General features: G+C 44.6%; 1 protein-coding gene across 8 annotated transcripts in view; it reads left to right on the top strand.

The window, feature by feature from the left end:
- The window catches only part of LOC140195003 (interleukin-6 receptor subunit beta-like), a 135,462-nt gene that overhangs the window by 5,768 nt on the left and 104,025 nt on the right, over positions 1-25,669 (top strand). The window contains exon 1 of one of the 8 annotated variants that reach the window (XM_072252543.1): positions 13,822-13,893. The exons of 6 other annotated variants lie outside the window; for them this stretch is intronic. The gene's annotated coding sequence lies outside the window, so the exon portion shown is untranslated. Of the gene's footprint in view, positions 1-13,821; positions 13,894-14,967; positions 14,991-25,669 lie in introns of those variants that run through there. One more of the 8 variants, XM_072252544.1, reaches the window with a different exon arrangement.

Below are 25,669 nucleotides of genomic sequence, written 5' to 3'. Positions count from 1 at the left end.
TGGGGAATGCATATTCCCAGACCCTTTCTGCGCGCGGGATTTTCCCCCTGCTGGTGAAGATGGCCTGGCGCCCTTTTTGGGGTCGGCCCTCTGCCTGCGCGCGCTGTTGTCAGCCGGATCGTGGGTGCCAGAAAGTGGGTCACCACAGTATATAAATAAATAACGGATGGGGTACGAGAGGGAGGTGGGGCTGTTCACTTACACTTTGACATTAGTTCATTTGATCTTGAAGTGCATTTGGCTGATACTACAATTTGCTGGTTATGTTTCTCCAGTAACCATCTGTACAGATCACCAATCTCAGAAGTATAAAAGAACATAGGCCTCATTGTTACCTACTAAGCTAAGAGTTTAGTGCCATGTGTAAAGGCTTGAACCGCAGATGTTCTTTTCCACAATTAACCAAGGCTGTGCTTGCTTTTGGTAAATTCCATCATCGTTGTCTGCCTTTGCCAAGAGATGTCCATATCTTCCAGAGTTTTGCCATGACCGTTTGTAGCCAGAGAGCGACATGCAGTACAGGTAGATGAATGGAGAATCTTTGACCTGTACATGTTAAGTGTTAAGCTCATCCTCTCAGTTAGTTCAGAAATTACGATTTTGGCTTGGAGTGTTGATCCCTGAGCACATGCAGGTTTTACTTGTATTTGTACACTGCAGATGAACTTTCTGAGTTTTGAGTACCCTTAATTCTGGAGTGTAGTTGCTGTATTTTGAACATTTTCTCATTAGTCATGAAGATCACTGCTGTGGTAACTTTGGAAGTGAAATACACCTGTGCAGCAAGCATAAGATTGAAATTTCAAGTGTGTTGCCAAGCTTGTTCTTTGGAGAGGGTAAAGAAGATATATACTGAAATGATTGAGGATGAGGGGCTTTGAGTATGTGGGGAGAGACAGGAGAAGCTGGTACTCTTATCCTCGATAACAAGTTGATAATGTAGAGGTACTTAAAATCATGAAGGACATAGGGGTAAATAAAATTTACATTTGATGGTAAGAATGGGTGGGTCAAGAACTTGGGGAATGAAGAATAAAGATGATTCGTAAAAGAATCAAAACCGTTAAGAGGAACCATTTCTTTTACATAGTAAAAAGTTTGGGTCTGGTTACCAGGGTTAGTAATGAAGATGGATTCTACTATAGTATTAGAAAAGGAGCTTGATAAGTATATAACAAGAATTTGTGGAGCGATGCAGAGAGGATAAGATGGTAGGTGTAGCTGTATTGATCTTGAATAGTCCCACAGACACAGGTTTGAATGATCTCCTCCCATACTAAACCATTCTTTGATAGAATCTTGTACCACAACAGAAGATTAATCAGTGTATTGTTCTGGCATCAGCTCTGAACGAGCAATACAAGTAGTAATTTCTCAATATTCTTTTAACTTTTCAAGAATGTTCTGTTTTCTTTTACATTCAATTTTACCTTTTGGAGGGGAAACAAATTGGAGAAATAATACCCTTATTCAGAATATTTAGTTTTATCATCTTGAGTATGGTTTTAAAAAAAAAGTCAATGAGTTATCTTTTTCAGGTTGTTTGATTCCATATCCAGTCTATGCTGACTCATTGTCTAATTTGGTCATTGGATAAGCTGCAATTTTGTTTAAAAAGTACAACATTGGAAGTAACTGAAATAATCATATTTGTTGTCAGAATTGCCATGCATCATTTCTAATTCTTTATTTACCTTGTTGAATGGGATCAGTTGGGCTAGATTCTCCCCTACTAAACTCTGAATTCAGTCCATACCATCCATACTTGACTAGGAGAAGTAGGGTATGCTGTTCCAGCTAACTCCACGCGTAGGAGAAATCAGTTGAGGTGCAATGAATAGGCTTTGGGTACCGTACTGCTGAAGCGGTGTTCCCAGAATGCAAAAGAAATTATGAGCAGAAGCCAAAGCCGGGGATAGATCTTAACCTTTTGATAAAGCAAAACTTTTTAAACAAATTTAGTTTTTTAATGTTCTAATATCTGGAATGTTGATCTTCATTCTATGCAAAATTATTAAAAATATTAAAATTTAAGCTTTTGTACACTAAAATATTTACAGGCATAAAAATTGTAAAAAGGAAAAATACATGGCCTTTCACCACAATAACCTGGTGAAATGAATGGTGTATCCAGTCACGTGATGGGACTGTATTCATCACTGTGCTAAGCTATGATAAACAGAGCATTACGTCTGGGATAACACACAAAATGCTAGAGGATTAAAGAGTTGATATTTCAGGCCAAGACTCTTTAAGTCCTGATGAATGATCTTGGCCTGAAACGTCAACTTCCTTTCCTCTGAATAGATCCAGCCTGACCTGCTGAATTCCTCCGGTATTTTATGTGTGTTACTCTGGATTTCCAGCATCTGCAGAATCTCCTGTTTATTGTTAAGTCTGGGATTTTGATATGTGGCCAGTAATACCTTTCTGCATGGTAGGGCACAGGCAGCTCCAGTAGGTTAAGAGATGTTCTTCTAGTGTCCAGAGTTTTAGACGATATAAACTTTAATTGATGTGTGAAGCGCTGTATTTCAGAGAAATAAGATGTTAAATGAATTTGAGTTCATATTCTTCCATAACAGTTTGAAACTTTGTATTTGTTGGTGCAAATAAGCACGGGATATTCACCTATTGTTAAAGTTCACTGAGTATTTTTCCAGAAAGATGATTGATAATGGACAATTGAACCATCCATTGAGTACTATTATTGCATGTCAAAAGGTCCATGCAAAAAAATTCCTGTGACATCACTTAAACAATCCTTTTTTATTTAAAATTAACAATGTTAAGAATTGTCCTAGAAATTTTGAAGCAAGAATAGAATGGTATGGCATTTGGCCCTTGCAACCTGTTACCCCATTCAGTATAATCATGGATTGATTCTCCATCTCAATATTATGTTCCCACTTTCTCCTTGTACTTCTTGAAGCCTTTAATGCCTAGAAATCTATCTCCTTCTGAAATATGTTCAGTACTTGCCCCACCACCCCAATAAATCTTTTTGAAGTGTAAAATTCCCTGGTTTCACTATACTGAATGCATTCAACATGTCAGTTGTGTTAGTGAGACCTCCATTTTGCAGTGAGGGGAGGGGGTGGGTGGATCACAGCAGGAAGTCCAGTTGGCTCAGCAGTTCCACCATTGCAGAAATAAGTTGCTGGAGTCCTCCTTTTAGAAGTCCATTCATTACAGATGATGTATATATTTTTTGCCAAGTTTCAGTTTAAGAATTGATGATGAGTCAGGATCTTTGTGTCAGTTTTTTGTTTCAGTTCACAACCATGAGTGAATGTGTAGATAGCTTGCATAAGAATGTAGCAGACAGCTTACTGTAAACTAAAATGCAAACCACACATTTGCATCACAGTGAGGAAATCACAGTAACATATTTGCGGAGCATATTAAAGATTATTAACAAATGTCAGCTTTGCTATTAAAATCAGTAAAAAAATCTGACAATGCTAGCAATCTGAAATAAAAATGCTGAAAACATTCAGTTCAGGAAGCATCTGTGAAAATAACACACAAAATGCTGAAGGAACTATGTGGAAATAAACAGCCAACATTTCAGTCTAGGACCCTTTGTCAGAATTGGTGGATTTCAGGCTTACTGTTGTGGCCCACTTGACAAAGGAAATTGTTCTTCCTATAGGCACTTCTATGGTCATAGAGTGTCCTTGCCTACACACCAACCTTCACTGGTTCTGCATCATTAAGGACAGAACTTCCGTCCTTGGGTCCCTTCTTTGCCCCATTTTAACACCACCTCCAATACCACTAGATTTATTTATATTCTCTTTTATTTTGTGCATGCTCTTTAAATGGCAGATACAAATATCAACTTTCTTGCTTAACTCGAGATGGTTGCGGTGGTATTAAGAAGCCTGATGTATTTTGGAACACGTTTATTTTGTTACAGTTGGACAAAGACAGAATAAATTATATATCCCAATGAATATGGCATTAACAGGTGTGGAGTTCTCTAGAGGCAGATACTTCCAGTTCATCCACCAGACTGGTTTAAAGGTATTGCATACATTACAGTGTACCTCTTCATCTGTGGTGGCATAGTAGCATAGCAGTGAGCAAAATCAGTTTACAGCAGCAGCAGTCACTGATCAGGGTTCAGTTCCCGTCACTGTCTGTAAGGAGTTTGTACATTCTCCCTATGGACGCATGGGTTTCCTCCCACATTCCAAAAACATGGGTTGGAGTTAGTAGCAGTCAGCATGCCATCTTGACACTGAAAATGTGTTGACACTTGTGGGCTGCTCCCCAGCATATCCTTGCTGATTTAATTTGTTCCAAATGAGACATTTCACTGTTTTTGATGTATGTATGACAAATGGAGCTAATCTCTCTCTGAAAGATAACAAAGAAGTATCAGTGTTTTTAAGTGTGTCCAGTTATATTACATTTAGATGAAAAGATGAGCATGACTTTTAATAGTATTATTGTAATTATACCTAGAGAATAAGATGGACAAAACTTTTAATGGTGATAAATGAACAGAACTGTTGAAACACCTTGAATTATTATGTACTGTATTTTTATTGGCAATTTTGTTTAAGAATTATTCCGGTATTAAAAACCTGTTCCTTTGGATGTAGAGCATGCTATTTCCATAAATCTTTCTTTCTATTAATACTTAAACAAAAACAAAACTTCTTGTTTATTTTCTACTTTAAGAATGTCAACATTGAAGTTTGAGGGAAAGTAATTCCCGAAAGGGAAAAACCTGCATATACTGCTAATAAAATTGATGCACCATCAATAACTGCAAAAGACTGGAAGTAGAGTAAATACTGAAAGGCTTTTATTAGCAGTAAAATGTGACCTCCAGCATGCTGAGTATCTGCCCCTGGACTGAGAGGAGGAGCCATAGCCCAATCACCTTTATTCAGGGGTCTGTGGGAGGAGCCTCAGGGGCAGTCAGAAGAGGGGCATGTCCAGACAGGTAACCCAATTACAACATATAAATATGGTTTACCACAGAGCTAAACACCAAACTCATACGTTCATAATATGTAGAACTCTAGGCTTAATATGAGAACAGTTATCTTAATGAATTAGTAGGCTGGATCTCGGCTGGTGCCTGAAATTATAGTCCAGACTTCTCACAGGCATCACTTTACTGGGGCTGATCTTAATGATCCTTCTTTTCCTCAAATTGGGCAGTGAAGTGTGGATGGTTCTCAGGGCTTATGTGGCATTGCCTTGTAGCACTATAACAAGAACATAGCCAAGTTTGCATTATTACACATCATTTGACAGAAAAGCAAAGTGAACAAGACAATGATGGTTGTTATCAGTAAGGTGGATCCAATAACTCTAGAAAAATCCTTGGCACTACCCCACATAGCATTGATTTTTAGATTACTCGTGCTGTTCTTTCCAAACACCGAATGGCCAAACTTCAAAAAAGATATCCAGTAGATCTTTGGGAACAGAGCAAATCCCTTGCATTCCAGCTACTGTTTGCTACTATACCAGGAACCTGGCATGAGCCCCTAACCACACTGGTACCATCAGACCATAGGCATAGGAGCAGAATTAGGCCCTTTTGGCTCAGTCTGCTCTGCCATTCAATCATAGCTGATACATTATCCCTTTCAATCCCATTCTCCTGCCTTCTTCCCGTAACCTTTGCCTTCACTAATTGAGAACCTATCAATGTTCACTTTAACTATACCCAGTGACTTTGCCTCCACAGCCTTCTGTGGCAATGAGTTCCACAGATTTAGCACCCTCTGGCTAAAGAAGTTCACCCTCATATGTGTTCTAAAGGGACTTCTATTCAGAGGCTGTGCCCTCTGGTCCTAGACTCCCACCCTTCTCCTCCTTCCTTCCCCTCTTTCCTTCCCCCACCCCCCCCCACATAGGAAACATCCTTTCCATATCTACTTTATCTAGGCATTTCAGTATTTAATAGGTTTCAGTGAGCTACCCCACTCATTCTTAATTCCAGTGAATGCAGGCCCAGAGTCATCACACTCCTCATATGTTAATCCTTTCATTTCTGGGATCATTCTCATGAACCTGCTCTAACACCAGCACATCCTTTCTTGGATAAGGGGCCCCAGACTGTTCGCAATGCTCCAAATACGGTCAGATCATGCCTTATAAAGCCTCAGCATTACATCCTTTCATATTCTCATCCTTTTGAAATAACTGCTAACATTGCATTCGCCTTCCTTACCACTGACTCAACCTGCAAGTTAACCTTAAGGGAATTCTGCATGAGGACTCACAAACCCCTTTGCACCTGTGATTTCTGAATTTTCCCCCATTTAGAAAATAGTCTACACATTTATTCCTTCTGCCGAGGTACATAACCATATATTTCCCAACAGAAAACGCATCTTTATTCACACTTTGCCTCCTGCCATTCAGCCAATCCAACAGCATGATGAGAAAGACTTTGAAATCCAACAGTTGATCGATGTATTCAGTAGTCCCCAGCAATGGCCCATACTCACCATGCCATGCATAAAACAGCCCCCAAACCTCACATTTCAGCAGGCAGTTTCCATGCGCTGAGGCATGAGCTACTGTTCCTCCATCACTGGAGGAGTACTGGCGCACAGGGATTTCCATCAGGTTCCCAGCACAGTAATGTGTGACTGTGGGGATGGCAGGGCACAGCAGATTTGTTATAACTCAGAATGACCAATTGAGTAACAGAATACACCCTTACAGAATTCACAGGTTGCTAGCCAGAATTAAGATATGAAATTGATTTGGGGAGGGTAAAAGTTTCAATTAATATTTTTTGTTTCTGGATCCATTCAGAGACAACATTACTGTGCATTTAAACAGAGTGCACTAATTGTAGTCATTGTTCATATTTGATGAAAGCATTTAATCTAAAAAAATATGAGCATAAGTATGAGGTAATAGGTTTATAATAACTATGGTAATATATTGAATCTGGAAATTGCATGTTCTCCGATCTGTGAATGAAGCTGATATGTCAGCCTGACAAAATATGTGCAAGAACATCTAGCTGTTTCAGAAAGCTAAATTCAAAAACAAATGAAGTTCTGAAAATATGTGCAAGATTTTTTTTTCTGGACACGGTGTTTTTTGTTTAAAAGTATATTTTGGGTTAAATGTCTCCAAGCAAACTGAAATTATTTTGAAGTCTGAAATGTTTAATTTTTGCCTTTTTAATAAAGTTGATGCAGTTTTTCTATTTTCAAAGTTAATCAGTATAGAGAGATTTTTGTCATGAGCAGACGAGTATGTTAATCAGAAATGGAGGGAGAAAATACTGTAGATTAAAGACAGAATTTGGAATGAGGAATAGAGTATATACTCAGACCAAGAAGAATTAAATTTGTTTTTATTGCAGTATTTAATCAAATATAGACCATAATTTTCTTGAAAATTTTCAGCTGGTTCATTGGGGGTGGGGAACATTTTGAAGTAAGGTTCAGTAAACTTATTTTTCAACCAGCCATTAATCATTAATAGTAATATAAGCAAGCTATGGAGTTGAGTTGATTTGAAAACATTGGAGATTTTATATGCATTTATTCTTGAAAAATTCCAAGATGACTCTCAGATTTTCTTTTTCTTCCCATGTGCTACTTACATACAAAGTGTTGCCAGATGTTGAATTTGAGTGTACACTGTGTACAGAAATGTCAGAAATAAGACAGTCACTCCTATAAATGCATTTCTGGCTGTAAACAGTACAAACCTTAATGCAGGCAATATACCTTGATTACAAAGAATTTGGACTGTGATAGGCCCAATTCCATACGTCCTCGACAGAAAGCATATATGTATTCATTCATGGACCTGAAGTGTGCTAGTTCCTTCAGCTGAAAGATCAGATATTAGACAAAACACAGGACCTCTGACCGAATTGATGACAGCTCTGTGGGTTCTCATGTTATACTGCTGGGAATAAATAGGAAAAGATGTGATTGAATTTCCTTGCACAATCTCTGAAACACATTGAAATGGCTAATAGTGTTATCTTGACAGCAGCCTTGGGCAGTTTGACTGTGCTGAAGTTTGGAATGTGTACATATGACTGCCTAAAGAACTATTTTTCACCACTAGACCCTGATGCCTGTTGGTTCAATTCTAACAATGAGCAAGCTAGCCAGACTGTCCAGCTAGGAAGAAGGAAAAAATGACAATCTATTGTCTTGTTTTCTAAGTGTAATTCAATCTAACTGGCTTTCTATCTCTGTAACATGGTATAGGTCAGCCAATCCTGGACTAATATACTTATTACCTCTCGTCTTGGTAATTCCATTCTCATCTTCTGTGCTGTTATAAATGACCATATGCTATTTTGTATGAAGTTTCACCAATTCATTCATCAAATTCTTCATGGCTTGCACAATGCTTCCTGATTGAAATTCAATTAAACATTTTGCATCCTTGTTTTTAAATCTCATATCTTTTGCCACCATCATCTCGATCATTAGTGCCTGCAAAAAATTGCAAATCTCTAGTTATCCTGTAAAATTCTCAAATTATAAGATGGCAGCAGAATATAAGCAAACCAAAAATTATTGACTTGCTGAGAACAGGATCAAAGTCCGTATGATCCTGTGTATTCAGAATATTAAAATATAGACAGGTTTAGCTGGCTCCAAATAGACAAGTACTCTTTAATTCCTTTTCCTGAGTCTTGCTAATTGTTCCTCACTGCCTATTCAATTCACCTTTTGCTGGCTCCATCCATATTCATAACTTTGTAGACTGTAAATTCCAAACATTAAGTTTAAAAAAAAATGTCCTCCCTTCCAAATGCTGTACTTTTTTAACTCAGAATTCTGGTCTGTGCTCTAATCTTTGGACCATCTGTTGCTGGGAGTAGCTTGTACTTCGGTGTAAATATGTTGTGAAAACAATTATTCACCATATTCAATGCCATCAGTCTTTTTGTGCTTCAGGGACAATCCATCTTACTAATCAGAGGTGAAATCACTCATTCATTCATAGAAAAATTCTAGAAATCTTTTGGCTCCCTTCAGAATCTTTATTGCTGAAGTATGGCACAACCTGAATTGGATGCAGTGTCTCAGCTATGTCCTAAAAAATGACCTACAATTTTGCGGATGCTGGAAATCTTGATCAATGCACACATGCTGGAGGAACTCAGCAGATCACGCAACATCTTTCACAGAAATAAATGTTTGACATTTTAGGCTGAGACCCTTCATTGGGAAGTTGTCAGAAGGTACAAGTGATAAAGTATTTAAAAGAATTAACAATTCATTAAACAATAGCAGCATGTTTTTTCTGAAAGAAACTTCTGATGATCAACAGATTTGCTAAGTCATGCTGAGTCATATTTCTTCTTGAAGGTAGCTAGCTAGGGTTTCAGGATGCTTATCTCCCTGTGCACTCATGCGTAGAGATGGGACCACTCCAGCCTGTGTGTATGTTCTGTGCATTATGCCTATTTCGTAATTTGTCTTTCGGGGCTGTCAGGTAATGGATAACTTTGGCTCCAGCCTGTCTTGTGTGGGGAGTATCTGAAGAAATATACCTGTGTTGTAAGGGGAATTGTTAGTTGGTGGATCGGGTAGGAACAGTCACAGACAGACTGTTCCTGTTTGAGCGACTAACTGAGTGAGCCCCGGGTGCTTTGAATAAAGAGTTTGTACTTATACAGTCTCTGAGTGACTTTCCGGATTCGACAGCCACACAGGAGCCTCCAGACCTTCACCACCAGGTTTAGGAACAGTTATTACTCCTCAACCATCAGGATCTTGAACCAGAGAGGATAACTTCATTCAACTTCACTTACCCCATCACTAGACTGTTACCACACCTATGAACTCACCTTAAAGCACTTTTCACCTCATGTTCTCTATCTGTTGCTTATTTATTTATTATTATTGTTGTTGCTTTTTTTCTTTTTGTACATGCACAGTTTGTTGTCTTTTGCACATTGGTTGTTTGTCTGTCTTGCACGCGGTTTTTCATTCTTTTGTGTTCCTTTGTACTTACGGTGAAGGCCCACAAGAAAATAAATCTCAATGTAGTTTCATATACTGTATATAGTTTGTCACACCTTGCTATCAGGTGTGGGTAAATGTGCCCAACGAGGATCAGCAAACAGTTGGGGGGGGGGGGGGGAACAGATGGCAAGTTACTCCAATACGTTAGTGCAAGGAGTTTTATTTAGTGCTAGCTGGAAAAAAATGCAAAAGTTGCCCAAAAGTTGCGAAGAAAAATATTTACAGTTAGACAAATGGGGGGAAAAAAGTATGTACAAAAATTTACAAATATACAGAGACCTTCTCTACGCCACACTTTGTCTTGAACTTTTCAATGTAAATAAATCACTATTCACCAGCCATCAATTCCAAACTCCACACCTTGCTAGCAAAGCCAAACTGTGGGTTTAAGATTTGCTTAAGCCTGGCCTAGAAGGACCAGAAAATTCTACTGTTGGTTGCGTGGGGGGGGGGGGGGGGGGAGATAATCATGTGACCACACCATAATAATTATTTCATATGCGGAATTAGAACATTTTAAACAGGGATTCTAACACCCTACAGTCTTATTCCACAACAAGTGCATTAGTTGAACCTACAGATCAGTATCCACATGCTCAAATAAATAGAAAAGAATAATACCTCCCCACCAGGGGTTTTGCCTGCGTGGGGTGTAGTGCACTTGCTTCCACTAACCCAGGCGTTATTTTAGGATGCTCCAGACTCTTCCGCGGGTCTTTTGAGTCCATGACATCAACCAGGAAATGTGCTGTGTTTAGACAAGTAATGTGCTGTTCTGCTCTCTACAAACCGATGTAACAGTGTGAGTGAAAATAAATGAAATTGTTTGAAATGCCTGAGTCTAGAATCCTTTGAGTTATAGACCAGTAAAGCATGTTAACTGAAGGGATTGTTTTGATTAGCCAGCTAGCGATTGCTTTACTGTTGGGGTGTGTAAATGGTGAACTCCCAAGAACTGCAGAACGGGAGGGCAAAGTGTGTGAACTACTAGGGGAAACTAGACCAGGGACAGAACAAGGAGTGACTAACCAGGCAAAGGGGCAAGTTTAGCAGGAGAATTACTGTTGGCAACCTGTTCTGTCACAAACTTTGATAATTTATTTTGAAATTTGTTTTCCTCCATAGATGCTGCCTGACCTATTTCTCCAGCATTTTGTATATTGTCCTAACCAACATTCTGCACTGTTCCACATCAATCTGTTTTTATACTCATGTCGTTTTTATGCTCTGCCTCTTTTATGATTCATAGGTTCACATATGTTGTACTAACCATTCTCTCAACATGCTTTTCTACTGGAATGGATTTGTGCGTGTGCAGCCAGGACCGTCTACTTGTGGGGGCACTTTCTAAAATTTTTGCCATTTATTTATACTGTCCCTCTATTTTTCCTGATATGTAGATTTTTTTCACTTTATTGCTAGTAAAATTTATTTAAGAGATTATTAAGCATTTGTGGTATCTGAATGAAATCTGTTACACTAGCAAGAGAGCAAATAACCTTTAGTGTTTTTTTTGTTGTCTTGATTTGGAGTGGATTCCATTACTGTGTAAGAATATGGTAACATAACATAGACTAGTACAGCACATTGTTATTGTTCGTCCATCGTTGATGTCGATGAGGACCTCAACACCATAATGATGGTGTCGAAACTAGCACGTGATTTGGATTTAAGTGAGGGAGAGTTGCGCAGAGTCAGCCTCACTCTCTCTTCCCAATTCCCATCTGGGTCCAGTGACAAGACAGAGTCTAGACGGCTGGAGATGGACTAGGCGCAGTGGATGACCAGGACATCATCTGTGTCTTGTCCTGCTCTACACGTTCCACGACGCTTGCAGAGACCGCCTTCTTGACCGTTGGACCTTCCATTGGTCTCGTCCGCTCAATCCGCCGGAGTCTGTCTTCACATGCTGGGATAGACAACACCCTATCTCACCAAGGGTTTGAGACCTGTCGGCTACCCTCACCTGGTTTAGCCAGCTTGTTGAAGCCGTTGCCCGGGGTGTGGCCGCTGTCGCATGCAAACAGCTACAGGGAGCCACAGGTGAGAGCTGAGTGCCAGGAGGGGACCAAAGGTGGACTAACCGCCCTGAAAAGGACGCGACATGTTCCCCCACCAGAGGTGCTACCCCTCCCTGACACCCCATATACCCCATATACAGCACATTACAGGCCCTTCAGCCCACAATGTTGTGCCGACCCTCTGATCAGATCATTAATGGATTGGCAGCCATTCATCTTACGACAGTGCTGTTGTTTCTTTGCTGTATATTTATTCCCAGCTTTAAAAAAAGTGAACCTTTGTCCTAATAGGTAGTGTGTTTGGTTAATTAATAATGGTGGGGGGAGGGGGGGAAAGGAGGTGACAAGATGTCTAAATAGTGGGAGATTGCTGAGCACTGAGATGTGAAGACATCCTGGTGTCTTAGTGCTTCGTTCTTAACTTTAGTATGCAGGTATGACAAGTAATTGGTATAAGCCTATGGAATGTTAGTGCTTATTGCTTAGGAGACCTTAATTCCATGGCTCCCCAACAACATAGATTTCTTGAATATTGTAAATAACTTGTCCTTGGTTATAAGCTTGCTTTTTTTTTTGCTTGGTGTTTAATTCTAGCTCTTCCCAGACTTTTGCCCAAGTTAGCAATTTTTTTTTGTGAGCAAAGAAAGTATGAACGTTTGAAGACAAGTTTTCACATTAAGTGAATTGGACCTTGTCTGATGGATTTGGGGTGAAGAGTATAGTGACTAGCTGAATCACAGCCTGACATGGAAACACCGATACCCCTGAATGGAAAAGCCTATCATAATAGTGGATGTGGCCTAATCCATCATGGGTAAAGCCCTGCTCACCATTGAGCGCATCTACATGAAGCATTGTTGCAGGAAAGTAGCATTCATCATCAAGGACTCCCACCACCCTCCATCCTCTCTTCTTGCTACTTCAGGAAGAAGGCACAGGAGTCTCAGGACTCTTACCACAAGGTTCAGGTACAGTTACTACCCATCAATCATCAAGCTCTTGAACCAAAGGAGATAAAAAGGGGATCTGCTTTACTTGCCCTATTATTGAAATGTTCCCACAACCTATGGTCTCACTTTCAAGGACCCTTCATCATGTTCTTGATACTTACTACTTATTTATTATTATTTCTTTCTTTTTGCATTTGCACAGTTTGTTATCTTGTCCACACTGGTTGAATGCCCAAGTTGGTGCAGTCTTTCATTGATTCTATTATTCATTCATTCATCAGGTGCCTTGCCATTAAATGTGGGCGATCATGTCTTTCCATCCATCACGGTCTCTGATCCTCCCAATTGTTGTTGTTGCCTCCCCTGTTTCTAACCATGATGTTATTCCATCTGTCATTTTCATTCTCTGTCTGCTTCTTTTTCCTTCCAGCTTTCCAGTTGTATCTAAATGATCTAATGTCTCTCTTCGCATGATGTGTCCAAAGAATTTTGATTGCTGTTTTCTGATCTTTTTTTAAAAGTAATGTACGTTTTATTTTCGTTCTCTGTAGAACGTCGTTGGTTATCCTGTCCGTATATGGTATGCATAGCATTCTATTATGGATTTATTGAATATGCCCCCAAAAAAATTAATCTCGGCGTTGTATATGACATATGTATTTTGTTAACAAATTTAATTTGAACGTTGGATTTAATTTATCTACTGATACGATTTAAAAAATATCTAGAAGGAACTCATTTTTTCTGCATATCCCTTGATAAACATGTAAAGCAGTGCTCAAATGAGAGGGCGATCTTAGCATGGCAGTTCCGGTTGCAAAATTGTGTGGTTTTGGTCATTTTTGCTCAAGTCGAACTCCCAACTGCACTCTGAGCCATTGAGTTATTCTGCGCTTTGTAGGCTGAGTGAAGAAAAGTAAACTACTGGTAAGTGTAGGTGTCTCATAGATTTTGTTTGAAATAGTTGTGATTGGTCTGTATATAAAAGAGACTAGTTACTAATTTTTTTGTTGCTTTTATTTTTAATCTCTGGAGCATTTTGTGTTTCTTATAAGGAAGTGACAGTGTGCTAAAAGGCAACTAATTAAGATTTACAGCAGGGGGCATATTCTCCTGTACATCAGCACCATGGTGCAAAATGTGTGACATTTTTTTTGAAAAGTAATGTGGAAATCCCATTATTTATTGCAAATTCAAAATTGAAGGTGATAGTTTTGTCTTGGAAATATTTATTTATTCGCTTTTGGGATCTGAATGCACTGAGGTTAACATCTATAATTGGTCTGGAGAAAGTAGAACTGAGCTGCCACCTGAATCACTTTTTGGTGTCTATTCTCCTCACACTGTTGGGTGAATCAGGATTTGGTTTCAGCAATAATAAAGGAACAGCATTCTATGCTTTTGGAATTGCCAAGGCTAATAACTGCAAAGTATTTTGTAGAATTTGCAATCATTGTCTTGCGTTTGCACTGGAGAGTGCAAGCTTGAGTAGGAGCTGTATATATCAGGTAAGTATTCCACCACAGTCCTGACTTGTCCCTTGTAGGTGACTTGGCTTACCACAGTGTCTATCCTGCGTCTTGTAACTACAGAATCGGGTGCTGATCCGGTTGAGCTGCTAAACTTGCCAGATGTTGATGATACTATTTGTAGGTGGTAGATCTGTCTTGTTAGAGATCATCATTGTTTGGTATCTTTCTTGCATGCATGTTATCTTCCACACTTCTCAGTCAATGCATGATTGTTGTTCAGGCTTGTTGAGTGAAGGTGCTTCATTTATTCATGGATTTCAGCACGTGTGCAGTCTTCAGCAAAAGCACCACTTCTAACCTTGTGATGCAGGGAAGGATATTGCTGAAGCAACAGAGCACAAAATACTCTGCAGATGCTGGGGTCAAAGCAACACTCACAGTACGCCTGGAGGAACTCATCAGGTCGGGCAGCATCCGTGGAAACGATCGGTCAACGTTTCGGGCCTGAACCCTTCGTCAGGACTGAAGAGGGACTGGGGCCCTATAAAGAAGGTGAGGGGAGGGTGGGAAGGAGAAGGCTGGTAGGTTCCAGGTGAAAAACCAGTAAGGGGAAAGATAAAGGGGAGGGGAAGGGAAGCAGGCAGGGGATAGGCAGGAAAGGTGAAGAAGGAATAGGGGAAAGCACAATGGGTAGTAGACAGAGGCGGAACCATGATGGAGGTGATAGACGGCTGGGGGAGGGGGCAGAGTGAAACTGGGATGGGGGAGGGGGGGATTAACTGGAAGTTGGAGAGTTCTGTGTTCATGCCAAGGGGCTGGAGACTACCCAGACGGTATATGAGTTTTTGCTCCTCCAACCTGAGTTTAGCCTCATCATGGCAGTAGAGGAGGCCATGCATGGACATATCCGAATGGGAAGCAGAGTTGAAGTGGGTGGCAACCAGGAGGTCCTATTTGTTCTGGCAGATGGAGCGGAGGTGCTGGACAAAGCAGTCTCCCAATCTGCGTCGGGTTTCACCGATGTAGAGGCTGCCGCACCGGGAGCACTGGATGCAATAATGACCCCAACAAACTCACAATTGAAATGTTGCCTCACCTGGAAGGACTGTTTGGGGCCCTGAATGGTGGCTAGAGAGGAGGTGTAGGGACAGGTGTAGCACTTGCGCTTACAGGGGTAAGTGCCGGGTGGGAGATCCGTGGGGAGGGATGTGTGGATAAGGGAGTCGCGGAGGGAACGATCCCTGCAGAAAGTGGAGGGGGTGGAGAGGGAAAGATGTGCTTAGTGGTGGGGTCCTGTTGAAGGTGGCGGAAGTTGCGGAGGATAATGTGCTGGATCTGGAGGCTGGTGGGGTGGTAGGTGACGACAAGGGGAACTCTGTCCCTGTTGTGGTGGCAGGAGGACGGGGTGAGGGCTGAAGTGTCAGAAATGGAGGAGATGTGGGTGAGGGCATCATTGATGGCAGAAGGGAAACTATGATCCTTAAAGAAAGAGGACATTTGAGATGTCCTGGAATGGAAAGCCTCATCCTGGGAGCAGATGCGGCAGAGACAGAGGAACTGGGAATAGGGAATGGCATTTTTGCATGTGGCAAGGTGGGAAGAGGTATAGTTGAGGTAGTTATGAGAGTCGGTGGGCTTATAGAAGCTGTCGAGTCGACACCGGGCCGTGAGCGCCGAGACGCCCGGCCGAGGTCGAGTCGACACCGGGCCGTGAGCGCCGAGACGCCCGGCCGAGGTCGAGTCGACACCGGGCCGTGAGCGCCGAGACGCCCGGCCGAGGTCGAGTCGACACCGGGCCGTGAGCGCCGAGACGCCCGGCCGAGGTCGAGTCGACACCGGGCCGTGAGCGCCGAGACGCCCGGCCGAGGTCGAGTCGACACCGGGCCGTGAGCGCCGAGACGCCCGGCCGAGGTCGAGTCGACACCGGGCCGTGAGCGCCGAGACGCCCGGCCGAGGTCGAGCTGACACCGGGTCGTGAGCGCCGAGACGCCCGGCCGAGGTCGAGTCGACACCGGGCCGTGAGTGCTGAGACTCCCGTCCAAGGCCGCCAAACTGACACTGGACCTATTATACAGGTATAAGGCGAGACGGCAGAGGGTGCGAGGCCCGAGGCCTGGAGCTGGCCTGCTGCTCGTCGCGACCGCTGCCACCTGGTACAGTCGGGAGCAGCTGCAGGACCCGGCCAAGGTGGAGCACCTAGCGGGCGAAAACAAGAGAGGGGGTGGTGTCATTACTATACCACTAGGTGATCATCCCAACGGCAGAGCAGGTGGAAGAAGAGACATCTCCCAACGGCTGCAAAGACGGATGAGGATGCCCAACAGTGGGTAGGGAGGCTTGCGAGCATGCCGCAAGAACCGCAGTAGACCCACAACACTCAGGGCTTGTCTACCTAGCGTGTGAAGCCTGGATTTGGCGGGCTATGCGGAAGAAACCATCACTGGTTCAACAGGCAGAAAGGCGATTCTCAGCAATGCGTCGTGAAGCGCTAAGAGGGCACCATGAGACACACAGAACACTGCTGGCCATCCACTGCATCCTGACCTATCTCCAGCCGTCTCGACTATGTCTTGCCACTGGGTCCAGATGGGCCGGGACGAGAGAGTGAGGCTGACGACCTGCGCAACTCTCCCTCACTTTAATCCAAGTCAAGTGCAAGTCATGACTTCAAACCCAATGCGGAAGAAAGTGATGGTGCTAAACCTTGGCACATGGAACGTGAGAACTCTGCGAGATAACATCAAGGCAGACAGACCAGAGAGAAGAACTGCACTGGTTGCAGAAGAGCTAGCTCGCTACAACGTGGACATAGCAGCTCTCGGCGAAACACGCCTAGCAGACAAGGGCCAGCTGACAGAACGTAGTGGTGGATACACGTTCTTCTGGAGCGGTCGCAGCAGCGCTGAACGACGAGAAGCAGGCGTGGGATTTGCCATCAATTCTAACCTCGCCCGTAAACTCACCAAGCACCCAGAGAGCATCAACAACCGCCTGATGACACTTCAGCTCCCACTTGCAGACAAGAAGAGTGCTATGCTGATTAGTGCCTACGCTCCCACCATGACCAACCCAGATGACATTAAAGACAGGTTCTATAAAGAACTCGACACCCTCATCTCAGCAATCCCACAGTCAGAGAAGCTCATCGTTCTCGGGGACTTCAATGCCAAAGTAGGAACAGACTACCAAACCTGGGAAGGGATCATTGGGAGACACGGCACCGGCAAGTGTAACAACAATGGCCTTCTGCTCCTCAAGACATGTGCCACACACGACCTTGTCATCACCAACACCCTGTTCCGCCTACCCACCCGCAAGAAGACGTCATGGATGCACCCACGCTCGAAGCACTGGCATCTAATTGACTACACCATCACCAGGAAGAGGGACAGGATGGATGTCAGAGTGACGAGAGCCATGTGTGGTGCCGACTGCTGGACCGACCACCGCCTCATTGTGTCCAAGTTCAGGCTTTGCATTCTGCCCATGAGAAGACCCCAAGGGCAGAAGACTGCAAAGAGGCTGAATGTCTCCAAGCTGAAAAGCAGCAGGGTTGCAGAAGAATTCGTCGATGACCTTGAAGGCAGACTGCCAGACACACCACAGGAAGACGGGACCAGCGTTGAGGAACAGTGGACGGCCTTCAGAGACGCTGTCTACACTACCGCTCTCGAACATCTCGGACCAGCAACCCGAAGAAACCAAGACTGGTTCGATGAGAATGATGAAGAAATACAGGCACTACTAACGGAGAAACATCAACATTACAGAGCACGTCAGAACGACCCCACGTCGCTAGCCAAGAAAGATGCCTTTACCAACGCAAGAAGAAAGGTGCAGAAAAAACTTCGCGAGATGCAGGACAGCTGGTTCAGCAAGAAGGCCGATGAAATCCAGGGCTATGCAGACAGCCACGACATAAAGCGCTTCTATGATGCGCTTAAGGCTGTATACGGACCCCAGTCCTCTGGCTCCTCACCCTTCCTCAACACAGATGAGACACAGCTGCTGACAGAGAAGAAGCAGATTCTGGATCGGTGGGCTGAGCACTTTAACAACGTCCTTAGCCGCCCTGCCGACATCAACGATGAGGCCTTTGCCCGCCTGCCCCAGGTAGAGATCAACAAGAACCTCGACACCCTCCCCACAGTAGATGAAGTCAGGAAGGCAGTGAAGCAACTCTCCTGTGGCAAAGCGCCAGGACCCTTTGGATCAGGACTACAGAGCGTTGTGGGAGCTGAATTCTGAAGGAAGGCAGGTTTTTTTTTAGAAACTTCTTCGAGTACAAGAAGGGCGAGACTGCGCAGGCGCGTGACGTCAGCAGGACCGCGCGGACAGTTTAAATAGGCAGGTTGCTACCAACAGCTTTCCTTGAATCGGGACTACAGAGCGTCGTGGGAGCTGAATTCTGAAGGAAGGCAGGTTTTTTTTTAAAACTTCTTCGAGTGCAAGAAGGGCGAGACTGCGCAGGCGCGTGACATCAGCAGGACCGCGCGGAGAGTTTAAAAAGGCGACCACCCTATACAGTGGGCAGCTGTCGGAGCGGGCAGCTGGAGTGAGCGGTAGCAGAGTGTTGGGCTTTGGCTTCAACGGGCTTCGGCGATAAACGGGAAGAGGCGAGAGCGAAGTGCCAACTCTTTTTTCTCTCCCTCCCCCCCCCCCCCCCCACCCCTTTCGCGAATCGGCCTGGACAGATAGGAACAGCAGGGCTCTCACAGCTAACGGTTTAAAAAGTTTGTCTGTTTGGCGAGGTAAGTGGGTGAGTAGACTTATTTTTCCTGTTTCATTCGTGTAGAATTAGATAGCATGCCTGCAGGGTTAGTGCTTTGTTCAGGGTGTCAGATGTGGGAATCCTGGGAGACTTCCAGCCTCCCTGATGACCACATCTGCACCAGGTGCACTGAGATGCAGCTCCTCAGAGACCGTGTTAGGGATCTGCAGCTGCAGCTTGATGACCTACTGCTTATCAGGGAAAGTGAAGAGATGATAGACGGGAGCTACAGGGAGGTAGTCATCCCTAGGCTACAGGAGTCAGAACACTGGGTCACTGTCAAGAGAGGGAAGGGAAATGCCCGGATAGTGGAAAGCACCCCTGTGGCTGTCCCCCTCAGCAACAAATATCTTGTTCTGGATGCTGTTGAGGGGGATGACCTGACAGGGGACGCCCACGGTGACCGGGTCTCTGGCACTGAGCCTGGCGCTGTTGTGCAGGAGAGAAGGAGGGGGAAGAGAAATGCGGTAGTCATGGGGAATTCCATAGTCAGGGGAACAGACAGGAGATTCTGTGAGCCTGACAGAGATACCCGCATGGTGTGTTGCCTCCCAGGTGCCAGGGTACGGGATGTCTCGGATTGGGTCCTGAATATTCTAAAGGGGGAGGGTGAGTAGCCAGTTGTCTTGGTACATGTTGGTACCAATGACATAGGTAGGACAAAGGAGGAGGTCCTGAAGAGAGATTTCCGGGAGTTAGGAAGGAAGCTGAGAAGCAGAACCTCCAGGGTAGTAATCTCAGGATTGCTACCTGTGCCATGTGCTAGCGAGGGCAAGAGTAGTCGGATCAGACAGATGAATGCCTGGCTGAGAGACTGGTGTAGGGGGCAGGGCTTCAGATTCTTGGATAATTGGGATCTCTTCTGGGGAAAGTATGACCTGTTCAAAAAGGACAGGTTACACCTGAACCCGAAGGGGACCAATATCCTGGCAGGAAAGTTTAATAGAGCTGTTAGAGAGGGCTTAAACTAATTTGGCAGGGGGATGGGAACCGGAATGATAGAGCGGAGGAAGGGGAAAACAGAAATAAATCTAAGGTAGTGAGCAGTAAAGATGTCAGAAAAGACAGGCACATGATGGGGCAAATGTGTAGCCATTGGGATGAGTTGCAGTGCAATAAAGTTGCAGTGAAATCAAAGCAAAAGGTATCAAATACTGGTCTTAAGGTGTTGTACTTAAATGCACGCAGCATAAGGAATAAGGTGGATGATCTTGTTGTACAGCTACAGATTGGCAGGTATGATATTGTGGCCATCACTGAGACCTGGCTAAAGGATGCATGTCTCTGGGAGCTGAACGTCCGAGGATACACGGTGTATCGGAAGGATAGGAAGGTAGGCAGAGGGGGAGGCATGGCTTTATTGGTAAGAAATGATATTAAATCATTAGAAAGAGGTGATATAGGATTGGAAGGTGCAGAATCTTTTTGGGTTGAGCTAAGGAATAGCAGGGGTAAAAGGACCCTGATGGCAGTTATTTATAGGCCTCCAAACAGCTGCAGGGATGTGGACTACAAATTACAACTGGAAATAGAAAAGGCTTGTCAGAAGGGCAGTGTTATGATGATTGTGGGGGATTTTAACATGCGAGTAGATTGGAAAAATCAGGTCGGCACTGGATCTCAAGAGAGAGAATTTGCAGAATGTCTGCGAGATGGCTTATTAGAACAGCTTGTTGTTGAGTCCACTAGGGGATCGGCTGTACTGGATTGGGTATTGTGTAATGAACCAGAGGTGATTGGAGAGATTGAGGTGAAGGAACCCTTAGGAGGCAGTGATCATAACATGATTGAGTTCACTGTGAAATTAGAAAAAGAGAAGCCGAAATCTGATGTGTCGGTGTTTCAGTGGAGTAAAGGAAATTACAGTGGCATGAGAGAGGAACTGGCCAAAGTTGACTGGAAAGAGACACTGGCGGGAAAGACGGCAGAGCAGCAGTGGCTGGAGTTTATATGAGGAATGAGCAAGACAGGTATATTCCAAAAAAGAAGAAATTTTAGAGTGGCAAAAGGATGCAACTGTGGTTGACAAGAGAAGTCAAAGCCAAAGTTAAAGCAAAGGAGAGGGCATACAAGGAAGCAAAAATTAGTGGGAAGACAGAGGATTGGGAAGTTTTTAAAACCTTACAAAAGGAAACCAAGAAGGTCATGAAGAGAGAAGAGATTAACTATGAAAGGAAACTAGCAAATAATATCAAAGAGGATGCTAAAAGCTTTTTCAAGTATATAAAGAGTAAAAGACAGGTGAGAGTAGATATAGGACCAATAGAAAATGATACTGGAGAAATTGTAATGGGAGATGAGGAGATGGCAGAGGAACTGAACAAGTATTTTGTATCAGTCTTCACTGAGGAAGACAGCAGGATACCGGACACTCAAGGATGGCAGGGAAGAGAAGTGTGCGCAGTCACAATTACGACAGAGAAAGTACTCAGGAAGCTGAATAGGCTAAAGGTCGATAAATCTCCTGGACCAGATGGGATGCACCCTCGTGTTCTGAAGGAAGTAGCTGTGGAGATTGCTGAGGCATTAGCGATGATCTTTCAAAAGTCGATAGATTCTGGCATGGTTCCGGAAGACTGGAAGATTGCAAATGTCACTCCGCTATTTAAGAAGGGGGCAAGGAAGCAAAAAGGAAATTATAGACCTGTTAGCTTGACGTCGGTGGTTGGGAAGTTGTTGGAGTCGATTGTCAAGGATGAGGTTACAGAGTACCTGGAGGCATATGACAAGATAGGCAGAACTCAGCATGGATTCCTTAAAGGAAAATCCTGCCTGACAAACCTATTACAATTTTTTGAGGAAATTACCAGTAGGCTAGACAAGGGAGATACGGTGGATGTTGTATATTTGGATTTTCAGAAGGCCTTTGACAAGGTGCCACACATGAGGCTACTTAACAAGATAAGAGCCCATGGAATTACGGGAAAGTTACATACGTGGATAGAGCGTTGGCTGATTGGCAGGAAACAGAGAGTGGGAATAAAGGGATCCTATTCTGGTTGGCTGCCGGTTGCCAGTGGTTTTCCACAGGGATCAGTGTTGGGGCCGCTTCTTTTTACATTGTACATCCACGATTTGGATTATGGAGCAGATGGCTTTGTGGCTAAGTTTGCTGACGATACGAAGATAGGTGGAGGGGCTGGTACTGCTGAGGAAACGGAGAGTCTGCAGAAGAATGGGCAAAGAAGTGGCAAATGAAGTACAATGTTGGAAAGTGTATGGTTATGCACTTTGGCAGAAAAAATAAATGGGCAGACTATTATTTAAATGGGGAAAGAATTCAAAGTTCTGAGATGCAACGGGACTTGGGAGTCCTCGTACAGGATTCCCTTAAAGTTAACCTCCAGGTTGAGTCAGTAGTGAAGAAGGCGATTGCAATGTTGGCATTCATTTCTAGAGGAATAGAGTATAGGAGCAGGAATGTGACGTTGAGGCTCTATAAGGCGCTGGTGAGACCTCACTTGGAGTACTGTGGGCAGTTTTGGTCTCCTTATTTAAGAAAGGATGTGCTGACGTTGGAGAGGGTACAGAGAAGATTCACTAGAATGATTCTGGAAATGAGAGCGTTAACATATGAGGAACGTTTGTCCACCCTTGGACTGTATTCCTTAGAGTTTAGAAGAATGAGGGGAGACCTCATAGAAACATTTCGAATGTTAAAAGGCATGGACAGAGTGGATGTGGCAAAGTTGTCCCCCATTATGGGGGAGTCTAGTACGAGTGGACATGACTTCAGGATTGAAGGGCGCCCTTTCAGAACAGAAATGCGAAGAAATTTTTTTAGTCAGAGGGTGGTGAATCTACGGAATTTGTTGCTACGGGCGGCAGTGGAGGCCAAGTCATTGGGTGTATTTAAGGCAGAGATTGATAGGTATCTGAGTAGCCAGGGCATCAAAGGTTATGGTGAGAAGGCAGGGCAGTGGGACTAAATAGGATAAAATGGATGAGCTCATGATAAAATGGCGGAGCAGACTCGATGGTCCGAATGGCCTACTTCTGCTCCTTTGTCTTATGGTCTTATGGACCTGATGCAATCCCTGCTGAGGTATACAAAGCAGGAGTCCCCGTCATGATGCAGAAGCTGACTGTACTCTTCCAGTCCATGTGGAAAAAGGGACAGGTCCCGCAACAGCTGAAAGATGCCAGCATAGTCCACATCTACAAGAGGAAAGGCAACCGCCAGTCTTGCAACAACCACCGAGGCATCTCCCTCTTGTCCATTGCAGGGAAGATTCTGGCCCACGTCCTGCTCAACCGCCTTCTCCAACATCTTGAGCAAGGTCTGCTCCCAGAAAGCCAGTGCGGCTTCCGTGCTGAACGTGGGACCGCGGACATGATTTTTGCTGCGCGCCAACTCCAGGAAAAATGCCAGGAGCAACACAGCGACCACTTCGTGACCTTTGTCGATCTAACCAAGGCTTTCAATACAGTCAGCAGAGAAGGCTTGTGGAAGATCATGGAGAAGTTTGGCTGCCCCAGCAAGTTCATCACAATCGTCCGGCAGTTCCACAATGGTATGATGGTGAAAGTTCTGGATGACGGCAACGAGTCGGAGGCCTTCCCAGTGACAAATGGCGTCAAACAAGGCTGCGTTCTTGCCCCGACTCTGTTCAGTATGGTATTCTCTGCCATGCTGACAGATGCCTTCCATAATTACGAAGAAGGAATCTACGTCAGGTACAGGACTGACGGCAGGTTGTTCAACCTTAGGCGCCTGCAGGCAGTTACAAAGGTGCGAGAGACTGTCATCAGAGACTTCTTGTTTGCTGATGACTGCGCACTCAACGCCAGCACAGAGCAGGAGATGCAGCGTGAAATGGACTGCTTCTCACAAGCCTGCGACAACTTCGGTCTCACTATCAGCACCAAAAAGACCGAAATTATGTACCAGCCTGCCCCAGGAAAGCCATACCAGGAGTGGCGCATCATGGTGAAGGGCCAGAACCTCCAGGCAGTCGACAACTTCACCTACCTGGGCAGCATACTCTCTCGCGCAGTGAACATAGACGCTGAGGTCAACAACAGGATTGCCAAAGCCAGCGCCGCCTTTGGCAGACTCCGTGAGAACGTCTGGAAGCGGAGAGGACTCAGCCTTACCACCAAGCTGAAGGTCTACTGTGCAGTGGTCCTTACCACCCTCCCTTACGCCAGCGAGAGCTGGACTGTCTACAGCAGACACGCCAAACAGCTCAACCACTTTCACCTGAGCTGTCTCCGCAGACTCCTCCACATCAGGTGGCAGGACAAAGTCCCCGACACGGAAATCCTGGAACGGGCTGGGCTCTGCAGCGTCTACACCCTCCTGCTGAAAGCCCAAGCCAGGTGGGCTGGACATGTGGTCAGAATGCCAGACAGCCGCTTGCCTAAGCAGCTGCTATACAGAGAACTGTGTCAGGGCAAGCGCTCAGTCGGGGGGCAGAAGAAACGTTACAAAGACTGCCTTAAAGCGTCCTTCAAAGGCCTGGGTGTCGACATCAACACGTGGGAGATGCTTGCCCTTGACCGTCCAGCTTGGCGCAGCAAGATCACCACAGGAGCCCGTGCAGCTTAAGTCAGGCGCAACGAAAGCGTGCTGTGCGCAAGGCCCGAGCAGCATCCACTGCCACGACAGTACCCACCCACTTGTGTCCCACATGTGGGCGAGCCTTCAGGGCCCAGAGAGGAGGAGGAGGACGACCGTGGAAGTTTGAAGTAAAGTCGATGGAATTGATGAGCTCAGCATGGGTGCAGGAAGCAGCATCAGTGTAGTCGTCAATGTAGTGAAGGAAAAGTTGCACAGCAGTACCAGTTTAGGTTTGGAGCATAGACTGTTCCACATAACCAACAAAGAGGCAGGCATAGCTGGGGCCCATGCGAGTGCCCATAGCTACACCCTTGGTCTGAAGAAAGTGGGAAGAGCCAAAAGAGAACTTATTAAGTATGAGTACCAGTTCCACCAACCGGAGGAGGGTGGTGGTGGTGGGGAACTGGTGAGGTCTATTGTCCAGAAAGTAGTGGAAGGCTTTGAGGCCTTCTTGATGGGGAATGGAGGTGTATAAGAATTGGACATCCATAGTGAAAATGAAGCGGTCGGAACCAGGGAACTGGAAGTTATTGAAGAGGTGGAGGGCATGGGATGTATCCTGGATGTAGGTGGGGAGGGACTGAAGTATGGGTGACAAAATGGAGTCCAGGTAGGCAGATACAAGTTCGGTGGGGCAGGAGAAGGCAGAAACTATGGGTCTACTGGGACAGTCAGGCTTGTGGATCTTGGGGAGGAGGTAAAGCCAAGCAGTGCAGGGTGTGGGAATTATGAGTTTTGTGGCTGAGGATGGAAGGTCTCCAGAGTTGATAAGGGCGGTGATGGTACGGGAGACAATGGTTTGATGTTTTTTTGGTAGGCTCCTGTTCCAGGGGTAAATAAGAGGAAGTGTCAGAGAGCTGCCGTTTGGCCTCAGTGAGGTAGAGGTCCGTGCACCAG

Source organism: Mobula birostris, chromosome 3 (genome assembly GCF_030028105.1).
Source record: "Mobula birostris isolate sMobBir1 chromosome 3, sMobBir1.hap1, whole genome shotgun sequence".
Taxonomy (NCBI): domain Eukaryota; kingdom Metazoa; phylum Chordata; class Chondrichthyes; order Myliobatiformes; family Myliobatidae; genus Mobula; species Mobula birostris.
This window is presented reverse-complemented; position numbering and strand designations above follow the sequence as displayed.